The sequence below is a fragment of the Alligator mississippiensis genome, chromosome 14, assembly GCF_030867095.1.
Source record: "Alligator mississippiensis isolate rAllMis1 chromosome 14, rAllMis1, whole genome shotgun sequence".
Lineage (NCBI taxonomy): Eukaryota > Metazoa > Chordata > Crocodylia > Alligatoridae > Alligator > Alligator mississippiensis.
In genome coordinates this window covers 949,492-963,520 of record NC_081837.1, presented here as the reverse complement: position 1 = coordinate 963,520, position 14,029 = coordinate 949,492, and the positions used below count along the sequence as shown (strand labels likewise).

The 14,029-nt window shown below is 51.4% G+C and overlaps 1 protein-coding gene across 2 annotated transcripts in view; it reads right to left on the bottom strand.

Moving 5' to 3' along the window:
• Nucleotides 1–11,533, bottom strand: part of FOXN1 (forkhead box N1) — a 38,591-nt gene extending 27,058 nt beyond the window's left edge. For both annotated transcript variants that reach the window (XM_014608868.3, XM_006274213.4), the window contains exons 1-2: nt 10,611–11,533; nt 7,946–8,058 (exon numbers count right to left, since the gene is read on the bottom strand). The gene's annotated coding sequence lies outside the window, so the exon portion shown is untranslated. The remainder of the gene's footprint in view (nt 1–7,945; nt 8,059–10,610) is intronic.
• Nucleotides 11,534–14,029: the final 2,496 nt, after the last annotated feature.

Here is a 14,029-nt window from a genome sequence, read left to right as displayed (position 1 = left end):
CATTTTAACATTTCTGCAATAAATGTTAGCACATATACATTTCTCCCAAAATCTAGAAATGCAGACTGGAGGGTTGCAAAAGCACTATTTGCTCACATGCCTTACACATGCAGTGTGTTTTCATAGATTCATAGATGTTAGGGTCGGAAGGGACCTCAATAGATCATCAAGTCCGACCCCCGCGTGTTTGAGGTGTGCTAAATAAATGATGCATTGCCCCAGAACACAACGTGTGCAGACATAAGTGTGATGTGTCTGTGCTAACAATGCATCAGGACCTTAACTTCCATATTTGTACAGCAGCCTGGCTGCCCCTTGAGCCAGAATCCCCGAGTGCGAGGATGTCTTGGTTAGGGGTAGTCTCGTCACAGCCTGCTTTCTGCCTGTGGGACATGTCGGGGGAAGCACAGCAAGTCTGGAGTACACAGCACCCTGGCTACGCTCAGTTCACGGATGGCGCTGTGAGGATAATTGCTATCCAAAACATGCATGCAGTGGAAGTGCCGTGACATTTGTCAGCATCGTATTCATTCAGCCACTGGGTTACGTGATGCCCCTTTTCCCTACCCTGCTTCTGGCTGGCCTAGTTGGGTTGCGGCCTCTTGGGGCAGGGGTTGCCCGCTGCTGCCAGCCTGCTGGAGCCCCGTTCTTGGCTCGTCCTCATCCTTGGAGCGGACGTAGGCGTCTCAGTGCAGTTCTGTTCTACCCGTTCAAGTCCTGAAGATCCATACAGTAGGTCGAACTATAATAAACAGGGTGAATAAGAAGTTGTGTCTCTACGGGGAGCTGAGGGGCTATGTGCAATATGATATAGTCAATCCATCCCCTGTGGGCAAGGATCTCGCATCAGTCACGGGGACAGGCAGCGCTGGCTGTTGAGCAGTCTCCTAATCCTTTCCAGCTTGCTTGTCTCGGTGAATGAGTCACACTCAGCTCCCTGTGACTTCTGAGTTCATCTTGGGATCTCATGCCATTTTTTCCCTTTATGAGGAAGGTGTGTATGATGATCCACCCTAATGGTTTCTGTTGCTGGCTGTGGCAGCATGTTTTATGTTGGGTGTGGTACGCTCCCATTTTCTCTGTTGTGCATCTCCAATCTTCGCCGTGCCGCCCCACCCGTGGCCACTCCCACCTCCCACTGGGAATTGCCTACAATAAACTCTGTAATTACCACGACTTGATCGGAGGAACGGACTGGGGAATTTTATTTGTATGGTGCTGAGCTGAGTCTGTTAAAAGCTTGAGAAACTTGATTTGCTGAGCAGTGAAAATAGAACGAGTTGAAGGCAGCAGAGAAGTAGATCGGACGTTGCCCACGTCAGGGGCTCAAGGTCCAGGGCTGCTAAACCGTGACATATATTTGATCCCTAGTTCTTGTCCTCTGTAACCTGCTGTCTCTGAGTGCCGTCTGCAGTGAGGATTTACACCTGTTGCAACTGCAGGGACTGCACTAGTCCCCATCAGGGACTGCCGCAAGCTGCTACAAATCCTAAAATCTTGATTATTAAAAAAATCAAGCCTTTAACATCTGAAGGTGTCTAAAAAAATCTTGTTTGCTCCTGCCTTTTTGGTCTACTTGCTGTCTATTTAGAGTGGAAGGCCTTCAGAGATGCACCCGGCACGCTTCTGACTTGCAATTCAAGAATAACGCTCGCTCCTTGTGTCTGAGATGCGGGCTGCCTTTCTTCTTAAAGTTCCTCCGTAGGTGGCCTATGCTAAGTAGCGTTATGGAAAGCAAGGGTAAAGGCCTAGCCAAGGAGCAGGGAGAGCTGCATCTAGAGAGCAGAGGGAAAATGCACTTGTTTGCTGAGCTACCTCCGCACTGCTTCACGGACGGCTCCGGGTGGGTTGGACACTCGGCCCTTGGCTCGCTCCCTGTTGTCTAGTCTCCAGCTGATTCCCAAGTTCTCGGTCTCTCACATACCGCTTCCTGTTTGCTATCAACAAGAAGCTTTATTTTACAGCCCCTTTGTTGTTATAAGCGAATTTCTTATTGTTTTCTGGAATTCCCCGCTCACACTTATTGTATAACTCATTGCAAAACTCCATGAAGGGTGTATATATATGGTTTCAGCTAACAGGTGTTGCAAAACAAACTGGGATCCTTTGCTGAGTTCTGCCCATGTCTGCCTGATTAGAAACGCATTGTTCAAGGTGGCGAGAAGAAATTGTTCTGATGCTATCTTGGGGAGAGGTAGTTAGCCTGCTCATCTGGGCTTGGTGAGTTTTCAGTGCCGTCCCTCCGCTCTTAAAGGGTCAGAAGCCTTCCTATCCATTTCTGGCTTGGCTAGCCCCACTAAGAAGGGTGGGCAATAGGAGAAATGGAGAGCAGCGCATTCCCTCAAAGGGTGACGGGGTTTACGGACGAAGGGAAAGCAGTGGATGGTGGTACACCTTGATTTTAGTAAGGCTGCCGGATCCCACTATATATTTTCATCAGTAATCTAAATACGGTCTAGACGAGATTACCGTAGGGTAGGTGCATAACTGGGTGATCATGATGTCAAGGAGCAGTCATCAGTGAATGGCCCAACTTCAGACTGCGGCATTGAGTGGGATTTCTCAGAGGCTTGTCCCTGGGAAGGAGTCTGTAGAGGCCTTGCCCCAGGACTTGAACAGCTTCCACCCCTCCATCACACTGGCTCTGGAATAGTCCACCCATACTTATTTCTTGGGCACCACCGTGAAACTTCCCAATGGCTGTCTTATTGCACTGCTGTATTGTATTGGAAACCAACTGGCCTCTACGCTGCTGGCTTTCAACCTCAGCTACATCTAGCTCTGCATCGCAGCCCCATCTGCTCCGATGCCACCAGCCAAGATGCACACGCCTCTGGGATCTAGAACAGGGTTTCCGACACTTGCAATACAATCCCAAAACCAATGTCAGCCAAGTCACCAGAGCCAGACTCAGACCTCACTCTGACCCGTTCCCGTACCAACCTCTTGACAAGGACAGTAGCATCCCTCTAGTTGTCACAGCCCCTGGCCTAAGTGCCTTAGACACATCATTATGACCCCCAACCCCTCCTGGAAACCTGTCATCCTAGGGGACAAGACTGTCCTGGCTCACAACCTCAAACGGTATCTCCAGCAAGCCACCAGCCCTTGCTGCAGACCCGTATGCCAGCTGTGCCCCCTCATCAACACGCACCACGTCATCCCTGGACCAAACCGCACAGATTACAACATCCAAGGTTCATTCACTGCTCCTTTACTCTGCCCATCTCTTACACACCATTCCTTGCTCAAAGTGCACCTTTGCCGTTTGCATTGGCCAGATGGGGCAATCCCTGGACTAAACTGAACTGAGCATCGATCCAACATCCATTCCAGAAACACGGAGAAGCCCAGAAGAGCACTGTAACCTCCCTGCACATGCCATTGCTGACCTCAGTTGAGCTGTCCTTGAACAGAAGAACCTTAAAAACTAGCATGACCCCGAAATCACGGACCAAGAAATCACTCGCGGACTGGATTGAGTTAACCATGATCTCGGCAGAGGTTGGATTCCTATCCCATTGCCTGGACCGGCTGTTACCCGCAGTGCCCTTCACGGTGTTAATTGTCTCGCTCATCCCCGTTGATGTAATGATCCCACTCTTTACCTGTCTTAGCAGTGCCTCCTCCCTCTGTCCCGTTCCCTTCTATAGAAAACCCTTTCTTTCTGCCAGTCCTTTCATAGCATCTAAGAAAGTTGTCACCTCTGAAAGCTGCTGCTTCTCTGAACCGGTTAGCCTTTAAGGTGCCATCCTGCCCTACCTTCTGTCTGACTTCAGGCTAACGTAGTTAACCATGTCTCTGTCTTAATTAATGACTTGGAGGATGTGATTGAGTGTACAAATTTATGGATGACACCATGCTGGGTGGGGTCGCAGATATTTCAGAGGTGAGGATTAGGCTTCAAAATGACCTCAATAAATTGGAAAAATGTTATGAAACAACTAGGATGAAATTCAGCAAGGGCAGGTGTGAAGGGCACGGTCGTGAGTTGGCTGCAGCGGGGCAGGAGAGAAGCTGGGAGTTTGGGCGAAGTGCAAGCAGGGCGAGTCAGCACGTAACCCTTGCTGAATTCATCCCGAGAGGTTTTGGCAGGATTGTCGTATAGGAAGCAAGTCTTTCGATCTGTTCGGCACTGGGGAGGTCCCAGCCAGAGCACGGTGTGCAGGCCTGGGCGCTGCGCTGCAAGGAGGATGGGGCCAGATCAGAAGGGGTCCAGAGGAGAGTAACACGGCTGTCAGGAACCGAGCCGGGCTCCTCTTCCTCCTCCCTGTGCTTCGCCACCAGAATCGTACAGGGCCAATAATTGCACCTGTTGTAAGCAGTGACTCTGGATGACAAAGGTGTCATTGAGGTCATCGTCTGAAGACGGTAGTTTTACGCGTGTCATCCAGGCAGTGTTTTGGCTCAGTCCGGATGACTGGAGATGATAGACGTTCCAGTTGACTTTCAGGGCCTGGGCTGGGCTGTTTCTAGGACTGGCAGCCAGAAAAAACAATACTGCTTGCTCCACGGACTGAAAATGTCGGATGTGGGAATGATTGAAAGACGCACACAGCCATACCAGGATGCTTCACATTAGGGGCTGGATCCTGGGCCACACATCTGCTGTTTTGCACAGCTTTTTAATTTATGCATCCCAGGCCAAATTAGGCAAAACTAATTCCAAATCCCAGAGTCCAGAATCCTACGTGGCCCTACTACCGGCAAGCATCCTCCACCCACGCCTGGGCCTTCAGCTGTTCCCCAAACCTTGGGCGGGCGTCCTACTGGCAGGCCCAAGCCCGGAGGCTTGGGTTCAGATACCCCAGGCTTGGGCATTTCAACACTATTTTGAGGGCGACAGCTGCACGTTCTCGCAGCATTGCGGGGAAGTGCTGCATGCCTGCGGTATGGCAATGCAGAGCAAGCCGCTCCTCTACAAACAGCCACGTCCCCGTCTCCCAAAATAGTCGGAGAGCAAGTTACAGTATGGCACCAGGCGTCTGCAGCTAGGCTTCCCTGCCTGGCTGCTTCGTTGTCTTCCTCAGAAAAGCTTGCACAGCTCTCTGTTAGAAAAGGAAATCAGGCAATCCACAGCAGTCCTGAAGGACTGTAATTTGGACACAACTACTCTATGGGCTAACAAGAGATGTCCTTGGGGACAGGGGCATAATAGGAGAGCGCTCCTACTTGCAGCTGTCATTAATGACTGAAAGCGGTTAATATGTTTATCCCAGAGCATAAGGGTCATCTTAAATAATCAGAACGGTAAGTACCGTATCTTAGAGGGCGTCACAGGTTCACAGAAGTGTAGGGCTGGGAGGGACCTCGTGACGTGGTGGGGTCCAGCACCCTGCTCTGGGCAGGACAGGCTGCGGGGGTCAGATAGCCCCAGCAAGGGCTGACCTCCGATGTCTCTATCTTGCATTGTCCTAATTGCAGCTTGCGGCCAGGTGAACACGAGATCCCAGCAGCACTTTCTGCAGCCTGGGATGCCCGAGCTGTCTCCAATACAAGCACAGCGGAGGTGACAGACAACTAGTGCAGAATGCAGATCAGAGGACAAACCCTCATCTTAGCTTTCGGGACCAGACTCTGTTGCACCTGTTGAGCCGTGGAGCGCACGTAGGCGTCTGAGTGCAATTTTGCTCTACCTGCTCAAGTCCTGAAAATCCACACGGCCTCTACTTTTGTAACGCACATCATCTGACCCTTAGGATTGAGTCACAAAGCAGCAGCAAGGATGAGGAGGACCCACCCATCCTTTGTATTCACCGGTTTTCACAGACGTGAGCAGGGTGGGATAGGATCACATGTCGGCACCAGAGCGCACCGGTGCGCCTAGCAGGTGGCAGAGTCTGGGCTCCGGTAAGCATTTGTTCCTAAAACGTGGTTGTGGGATGTCTGGAGCAGTGTTTGCTGTTGTGTTCATTTACCCGAGCAAATTGAGAATTAACTGGAATTACAACAACAGCTCAAGTCCAGACCAGCCCAGGTGATCTCGGTAGATGTAATTTCCAAATCACAAATATCCCAGCTGGAGCAAATGCCAGGAAAATCTCGGCTCGGGGAAGGCGTTTGAAACCAAAAGCTGTGGAGAGGAGTGCGCAGACTGTCCTGTCGGGTTAAACATCCCAGTTTAGGATTTGGGGCTCTGTCTCGGGCCACGTGATGGGAATGGCTAGATGATTACAAACCTCTAATGCAAAGACAGCGCTTTGCTTTGCTCTGCTGTGCGGTTCCCACACCTGACTAAAGCATACAGCTCAGTACATTGTTTCTCACTTGTGGTAAGGAAGAGCAGGCAAAGTGCCATGGGAAAGGCAAAAGCCGGGAATGGAAAACTAGGGAACTTCAAAAGATGAAGAACTGTTCTCCCTCCTGACGGGGATGCAACGCTCTGCGATTCTCCTAGTGCTCGCTGTGCACTGCACTGGCTCGGGCACAGACTCTGCCCATCCTACCAGCTGTGCGGTGTCACGCACACGTATGGTGGGACCTAATGATTGCTTCAGCAAGCCATGCTAGTTATAGGATAAAACTACAGAGGTGCAAATTGGCTCGGAGGTCCTGACCAAACCCTGTGACTATCTATAAATTCAACACAAAAGCCTCGGTGTCCTAAGCTACGCGATAGACACGTCAGGAGTTGTCCCACTCGGCAGCCAGGAAAAAAGAATTTGATGGGAAAAGCAAGCGGTTTTCTTTAACCACTTTTTTGCCCAACAAGTTTTCCGAAGCGATCGCTGACTCAGGAGCTGCACTCTTTTTGTGCGTGGCTTGAAGACATTTTGGGCCTGAATTAACTTTGGCAGGAAACATTAGGGGTTAAAGCCCTGAAAATTGGGCCCAGAGGGTCACAGATGGGTCACTCCACATTAGTCGTGGGGGGGTAGAAGCTGCCGTGGCAGCTTGGAGAGGTCTCGCAGCACTGTCGCAGGACAGTGTTTCTGGGTATTGCACAATTCGGGCATGCTGGGCAACTGACCCAGGCCCTCGTGCCAGGTTTGGGGGTCTTTGCCTGCTCTCCACTCCCAAGCGCCCTCACTTCAGCTGCAGCCATGTTCCCATATGGAAATCTAGGGCAGACATGCCATTCATTAATTGCCTGCAGTGGGGCAAAGCCAAGGCAGGGTGTGAAGAATTGCGAAATGCCATGTGAGACTGTCCCATGTTTATGCATGAAGGAGCACGTCTGTCCTGTTTGCCAAAGGGAGAGCGTGAACTCTGTTATGGGAGAAGAGTTGGTGCAAGGAGCAGTGACACGGCGATGCACCTTAAGCCACGATACGTTAGCTCACAAAACACAGCAGAGCTGTTTACCCGGTACGTTAATTTGACACGCTGGAAAAACCCAAGGGTTGTTAGGAGAAACGTTGCTTTGAGAAGGGCTTTGTATTGCTCTCGTGTTAATGGTCAACTCATCCTTCATCTAAACTACATCTTGCCCCATTTGCTGCGGCCAGGCACAGAGAGGTCTGAGCCGTGGGGCTCATGGCCCGTGTTAAGGTTTCTTGCACTGAATTAAGCCCAGGGCCGAGGGCTATCAGGCCAGGCTGGCAGAGGAAGGTCGCTACAGAGGCAGAACAGTTTCCTCTCCTCTCTGCAGCCTGGCGCGTGAATGGAGGTCAGCGCCTGGCCGTTGAGCGATTCCAGATTGCTAGTAAATAATTTCCTCTGCTGAATTGCTTGCATCCCTGGGAGAACAGGTTCCTGTCTAATATTTCTGGCGTCCTACCATTTGCCCACAGAAGGGAACGTTGCAGGGACCTGCCCTGGCAGGTCTGGTGAACCAGCAGGTAGAGTGGTAGGGCAGAGCTACCTAACCCACTCGGAGAGCTCGGCGTGGAAGTCGGGAGCTGACCATAGCTGGGCTCCTGAGAGAGGCTCTCGCACACGGGTGAGGCGGCAGCACAGAGGAGAATAAACTGGGTTAAAATGCCCGCGTGTCGAACATCGTTACCTGGCTCTGCTGGGACGGTGCCCTACTGTGCTGCAGTCATCACGAGCGGCGGGCGGTCAGGAGGATGGGATGGCCACGCTTTGCACTGCAATAGCCCCGTCTCATCCAGGCACCTTAAACCAGAGAATCAGAGGAAACGAGGGTTGAAGGGAGCTCACATCTAGTGCAACCCCTGCTCCAAGCAGGACCGGCCCCAACTGCATCATCTCAGCCCAAGCTTTGTCTACCCGGGTGTTTAAAACCTCTTAAATGCTTTTCACGTGCCAGTGAACTCCAGGCGGGGGTGTTGGCTCTGGATTCACTCAGAAAAAAGGGTAGCGCTGACTGCAGCACTCGCCCCACTTCCTCTGGTTGTCCCGTGGCTGTGGTGGTCTGGGGTTCTGCTTCAAACCTTAATAAGTAATGGAAATGCCTTGGAAATGTGTGGCCCTTGTGATGCTTCGAGGTAGAGGTGTAACAGGAGGGCTTTATTTGCCCTACAGAGCTATTCTGCATTACCTCTATAATCGATCTCTCTGCAGGTCTTTCCAGGGTGCAGGAGGGCAGAGAAGGGTGTTTAATCCAAATCATGCCTAACAACTCGGAAGAAGGCCACAACCAGTACATTCCCATCTGCCCAGGAGTTGCCTCTGTTAGCTCCTTCTGGGATTTCATTCAGCGCTCTTTGGTCTCGTGCCCACTTCCCAAACAGGCTCTCCCCGGCTCCTGGTCCGCGTGGATGCAGCGGGAGAGAACTTTTTTCGACTACTCGGTTGGTCTAATAAAAGTTATGGTTCCTTGGGTGAATTTGATATCTTTTATTAGACCACCCCAAATGGTTGGAGAATAGTTATTAAGCAAGCTTTCGGGTTCAAAAACCCTTCATCAGGCTAAAGAAGTTTCAGCAGCTGGTGTGTGCTCTTCCTGGATGGAATGAAAAGCTTGCTTAATAACTATTCTCCAACCTTTTGGGTTGGTCTAATAAAAGATATCAGAATCACCCAAGGAACCTTGTCTGCCTATGTCCTTAGACCAACACGGCTACAACCCAAACTCCTAATAAAAGATATCACATCTATGCAAAGAAGCTTGCCTGCCTGTGCCCTTAGATCAACAACCAAAAACCCAGCTCACAGCACATGGCTTGGGTTAACCTGTGACTTCCAGGAGCTTTAACCCATCTCCTTTTCTTCTTGTTCCCATAATGACAGCATTGTTTTTCCAAAGAGGGTATCATCCTTCACTGGGGTGTCCTTTCAGCTTGCCCTCTCTCAGATAGTGAGCTGGGCCTGATCTCTTGGTACCATAATAATGAAACTAGGATGTTTCTCCTCTATTTCTCCATTGAGGTGTTTCTCCTGCCCTTTTTAATTCCTGTAGCCCCCATGTCTTATAGTCAAATGCAGTGCTTTTTTCTGTTTTTGCCAGGATCTTATGCCATGCCCATCACCTTGCTAATGGGAACCTGCATACACCCTCCTGCACACGCAACGTGACGTGAGATAAGTAGCAAGCATGTGGCCCTGATTGTCTGACGGGCAACACAATATTCCCCTGGGTGTGAGTACACGGATTCCTGTCTGTGTACAAACAAACCGGCATCTTCTCGCACGCCGGCTTAGCAGCTGGGAATGGGGTAGATGCTCAGATTACACGATTCTAGATCCTGGCTTCCTCTCATCAGGGCATAATAATCCTGCTCGTCTGCACCCTGTCATCAGGACTGAAAGGGAGGCAGCCCCTGACCCACCTCTGCGGAGAGCGCACCGGTTGTGAGCGGCCGGCGAGCTGAACTGCTGCTCTGCAGCTGCTGCATGAACACTTTTCCTCCAGGCATTTACATGCCTTTTGCTCTCTTACACTCTTAAATAGAAAACAGTTTTCAGCTTGAAGCTGACCCAGTGCATCCAGGCTTATCTGAGTGTTCAGATTTGGACGGGCCTCCTTAGAAGAAACCAAACCAAAATATTTATATGATACGTTTGGAGTCCATCTAGATGTGATCTGATCAGTCGCTCAGGAGGGCCAGAGATGACCGGTGCCTAATCGTTACACGTACACTTGATCATCCCTTTGCTTAGTATCACAAACTGCTTTTTCGTGCTACAACTCTGTCTGCGGTGGGGGGACAGCTGCGTACGCCACGTGCGCTTTAGGGAAGCAGAAGCAAGTTCCAAATTGCAGTGTTCAAAATCAGTTGTTGGGGTTTTTTCCAGTGCATCCAGATGGGCCCGAAATCTGTGCCCGTCCGGCTGTCATTGAAGGCATGTTCCCTTTCAGACTAGGATGAAGTCCAAGGAAAAGTTCACAACTGCCACCCCAAACTGCAAAGCACACCGATGGCAAAGCAGGGGTATGGAAAAATGACCACTTGCCTTTAGAAGACGTGGGTTGGATTTAGTGTTGGGGAGATATTTAAGATAAATCGTTCTCTAATACATCCAGGCGTGAGAGTTACTTTTTTTTCTTTTTCGGTGAACACCTCTCTCTCTTCCCTTGCAGTTTCCTAAGGTCTCTTTCCAAGCAATCGTAAATCCCTCAGGACTTTCCTGAGGCTAAAGTAGTTAGTGGCCTAGGTGCAGTTGGTACAGACTACAAGCAGCTCACTCAGATGGCTTTTCCCCTTGGGACGTTAGCTACCAGCCTTCCCTTTTCCCATCAAAGGTAAATCGGTCTCTGCGCTTACCTGGTGTCTACTTGCCTCTCTTCCCCTCGTAAGGCTTCCCACTGCCAGACCGAGCCTCGGGGGAACGGGCGCAAGTGGGGGCCTTCCACGCCGCTCAGCCGGGACAGCTTCAAAGTCAGCCTTGGGGGCTTCGGGTTAAATAGATGAGCCAAGGTGAGGGAGTTCTGCTCCCCTTCCGCTTGGCTTTCACGCCTGAGCTCTAAAAAGCTGTATGAAGTTGACTGAGGTTTCCTTTTACCTTTCTATCCAAGCAAAACGGCGTTCTGCTGCCCCGGGACGGGATGAGGTCATGCACACAGCCCCGCAGCGAGAGGGGAGGCTCAGCGCTGCCGAGCCTCTCGAAGGCTGGAAAGATCTGATCTTGCATCAGGTGAGAGAAGGCAGCTGGGTGAGCAAGCCAATAATTACGATATCAGCTCCTGTTAGCCTCGGGGAAACCTGAGTTTAATAAGAACACAAAAATGACTAAGCGGCAGGTTTTTTCCTCCTCGTTCTGCAGAGACTCTTGGCAATTCATGGGAGAAGTTAGACGGACGTTGAATGACTCCTAAACCAGCTGGCGATGGTCATTTTCACCCTTAGCCTCTTTGGTTTCTTTTGGCCTGACGTGACCACCTGCTCCAGGGCTTCATTAACCATTTTTATCCAGAGACGAAGACTAGAAACACCCTGTCCTGGCTTGAGCACCCCCTGCCACGGGCCAGCATTTGGTTGTCAGGAGTAGGGATCCTCTCTCCGCCCTTCCGGCAATCTGGTTTCTCCTTGCGAGGGGCGCTATGGCAGGACATTGGCGCGTGCTGCACCAGGCGAAGATGAAAGTCGGGGTTTCTTCCCCAAAACGAGTGCGTCAGCACGGGAGGCAGACTTGTCCAGCGGGGGCAGGGGTGTGCATCTGGGCGCCAGGGCTTGCACGTGTGGAGAGCGCTCGGCGCGGATCTGTGCCTCGATGTGGGGTGACAAGTGCGGGGCCAGGAGCGTGGGTTTGTTTGTGCTCACAAATGCGAGTGTCCCCTAGACAAACCTTGAACATCCCTCCCGCAATAATACTTACCTACCTCACAGGGTGTTGTGAGGATTAATGAATGTTTGTAAAGTGCTTTGAAGATGAAAAGCCCGGTATAAGAGCTAAATCTACTATTATCATTCCACAGAGCAGCAGAAACGTCTTCGTGGCCCCCGGGCCATTCTGCAGGCTCACTCCTCTTTATCTCCCACTGTTATGGTGAGATCCTGAACAAGATCTGGAGGTTTTGATAAAGCGAATGCACTGTGCCGCAGAGGGCGATTCCTGGCAGAGGACAGTGCTTGTACGCTTTGAATCACCTAATCACCGGGGATCCTGGTTTTCTCTGATGATAAAAACAAATCCCCCATTTTCAGGTTAAAAAAAGTAACTCAAAATCCTCATTTTTTCGTGATTAAAATGAAACACCACTAATATATAGACATATTTATAGTGGTGTTTCAGTTTGACCACAGAAAAATGTGGATTTGGGGTTACTTTTTTACCTCCCAAATTGGAGATTTGTTATTTTCTTTATCTAACTAGTGTGATTAGCGGGGATGCTGGTTTTCTCTGATAAAACCAATCGGGGCACCCACATGCCATCACCACTAAGAGGTCTGGAACAGGAACTATATTTTTATCTCCCAGAAAGAGACAAGGGAAACTGCTCCACATTGGTTTTATTAAATCAGACAGCAATGCTTGTGACTCTGGACTCCAGGCTTGGACGCTGCAGGATGTGTGCAGACACCAAGCCTGAATCCCCAGAGGATTTGCTCTTTCCTGTCCGAAGACTCTCGGAAGACCGTGCTGGACCGGTGCTTCTCCTCGCCAAGGGATGTCGCATTAGCGCTTGGCAGGATCACATCTGCAAAGCGGGTTGGGAGGTCAGGAGGTGTCTGGTCATCCCCATTTCGGTGCACCTGGATCCTGCAGTCTCCTTACGTGCAGCCAGAGGTGCAGCTTTTGAGAGCAGCTGGCTGGGCTTGGGCACGATCAGCTCGGTGCAGGCCAACGGGCTCAGCGGTCACCCTGCCTCTCGGGCAGGTGCGCAGGCCCTGCTGAGGACGGTGCTGTCGCAGCTACCCAGACAGGGTACCCAAGACAGCTAGTGCAAAGATCCCTTAGGTGTGGCTACACAAGCTGCAGGCACACCCTGACCGCTGCGTAGACATGCCGTGGATGAAAGTGAACCAGTTGTTGGTTCACCCAGATAAGGGAGCAAGAATGCTCTTGAGCAAGGAGCAGCTCTTAGAGGCATGGCGGTGTTGAAAGCATTTGCTCAGGTGCCAGCGGTTTCTCGTGCCTTTTCCCTGTGGCTGGGTTTAAGGTCAGAAAGGATCGTTGGCTTGTCCTGTCTGCGCAGCGCAGGCCGTTAAGAAACCTCCGTGTTCAGCTCGGTTAGACTAAACTGCGCGCCATGGGTGGCTCCCAACGGCCACTGCCCATCGCTGCATCCGGAGCCGACTGCTGTAATGAGCTGAGCTGAGCTCAGACCCGTCGCTGGGACTACCTCGGAGCAGGGCTCGAATGGGCGTGGGATGTGCTCGTGCAGTTGTGCAGCGCCGCAGCTGGTGCTTCCCAACCCGAACGGTCGCTGCGGGGCGAAAGGACATCCGCAGCCTGCCAGGCACAAAGGAAACCTGCGGAGCGCGAGCCAAGGGCAGCTGCCTCTGGCTGAGTTTGTTGCTTGAAACAATAGCGCTGCCAGGTGTGAACTGCTCCTGTTCTTCTCGGCGGGGTGTTACCTGAGAAGTTATTGAAACATCAACCCTGGCAGCTCCTTGACTGTTTAGAAAGGAGCTTAAGAGGAAAGCGAACCTGTGGGTCTGAACCACGTGTCCTTTGGTGCCAAAGAGGGTGGCGCTTGTGAGGAGGGCACATCCACTTATTTTCCAGTGTCAAGAAGTAGAGAAGCCCAAGAAACCCCAAGAGCGTACGCTCATTTTTAACATGGTCTGTGAAGGGTGCTGCTTCGCTCGGCCGGCTCAGGTGCAGGCAGGCAGAGCTGGCGAGAAGGCCTCTGTGGTGGTTTTGTTTCCTTTTTCCTAATTTGACCTCATCTCAGACTTCGTGTGGAGCAGGTAGTCCTCTCCGTGCCCCCGGCTGCAACAAGAAGCTGAGACCTGTGCCCAGAGCACTAGGGACAAGTCAGGGTGCGACGATAAAGTCTTCCCGGGACTGTTCTTGGGCCCCTTATCTGAACGACCACCTCTCACCTGACCGTAGATGCACCGTGCCACGTCCGGCTGGCCGTGCCCTGGAGCTTTCCCAGCGTCGCCCTGCAGCTTGCTCCCCTCGTGTCCCACCCAAACCCAGACTCAGGTGCCTGATTTAAGACATCCTCTAATTTAGCCCCGGGAAAGCGTTGTTAGTTTTGCAGCATTTCCTTGCTTTCTGTTTTGTTTTGCAG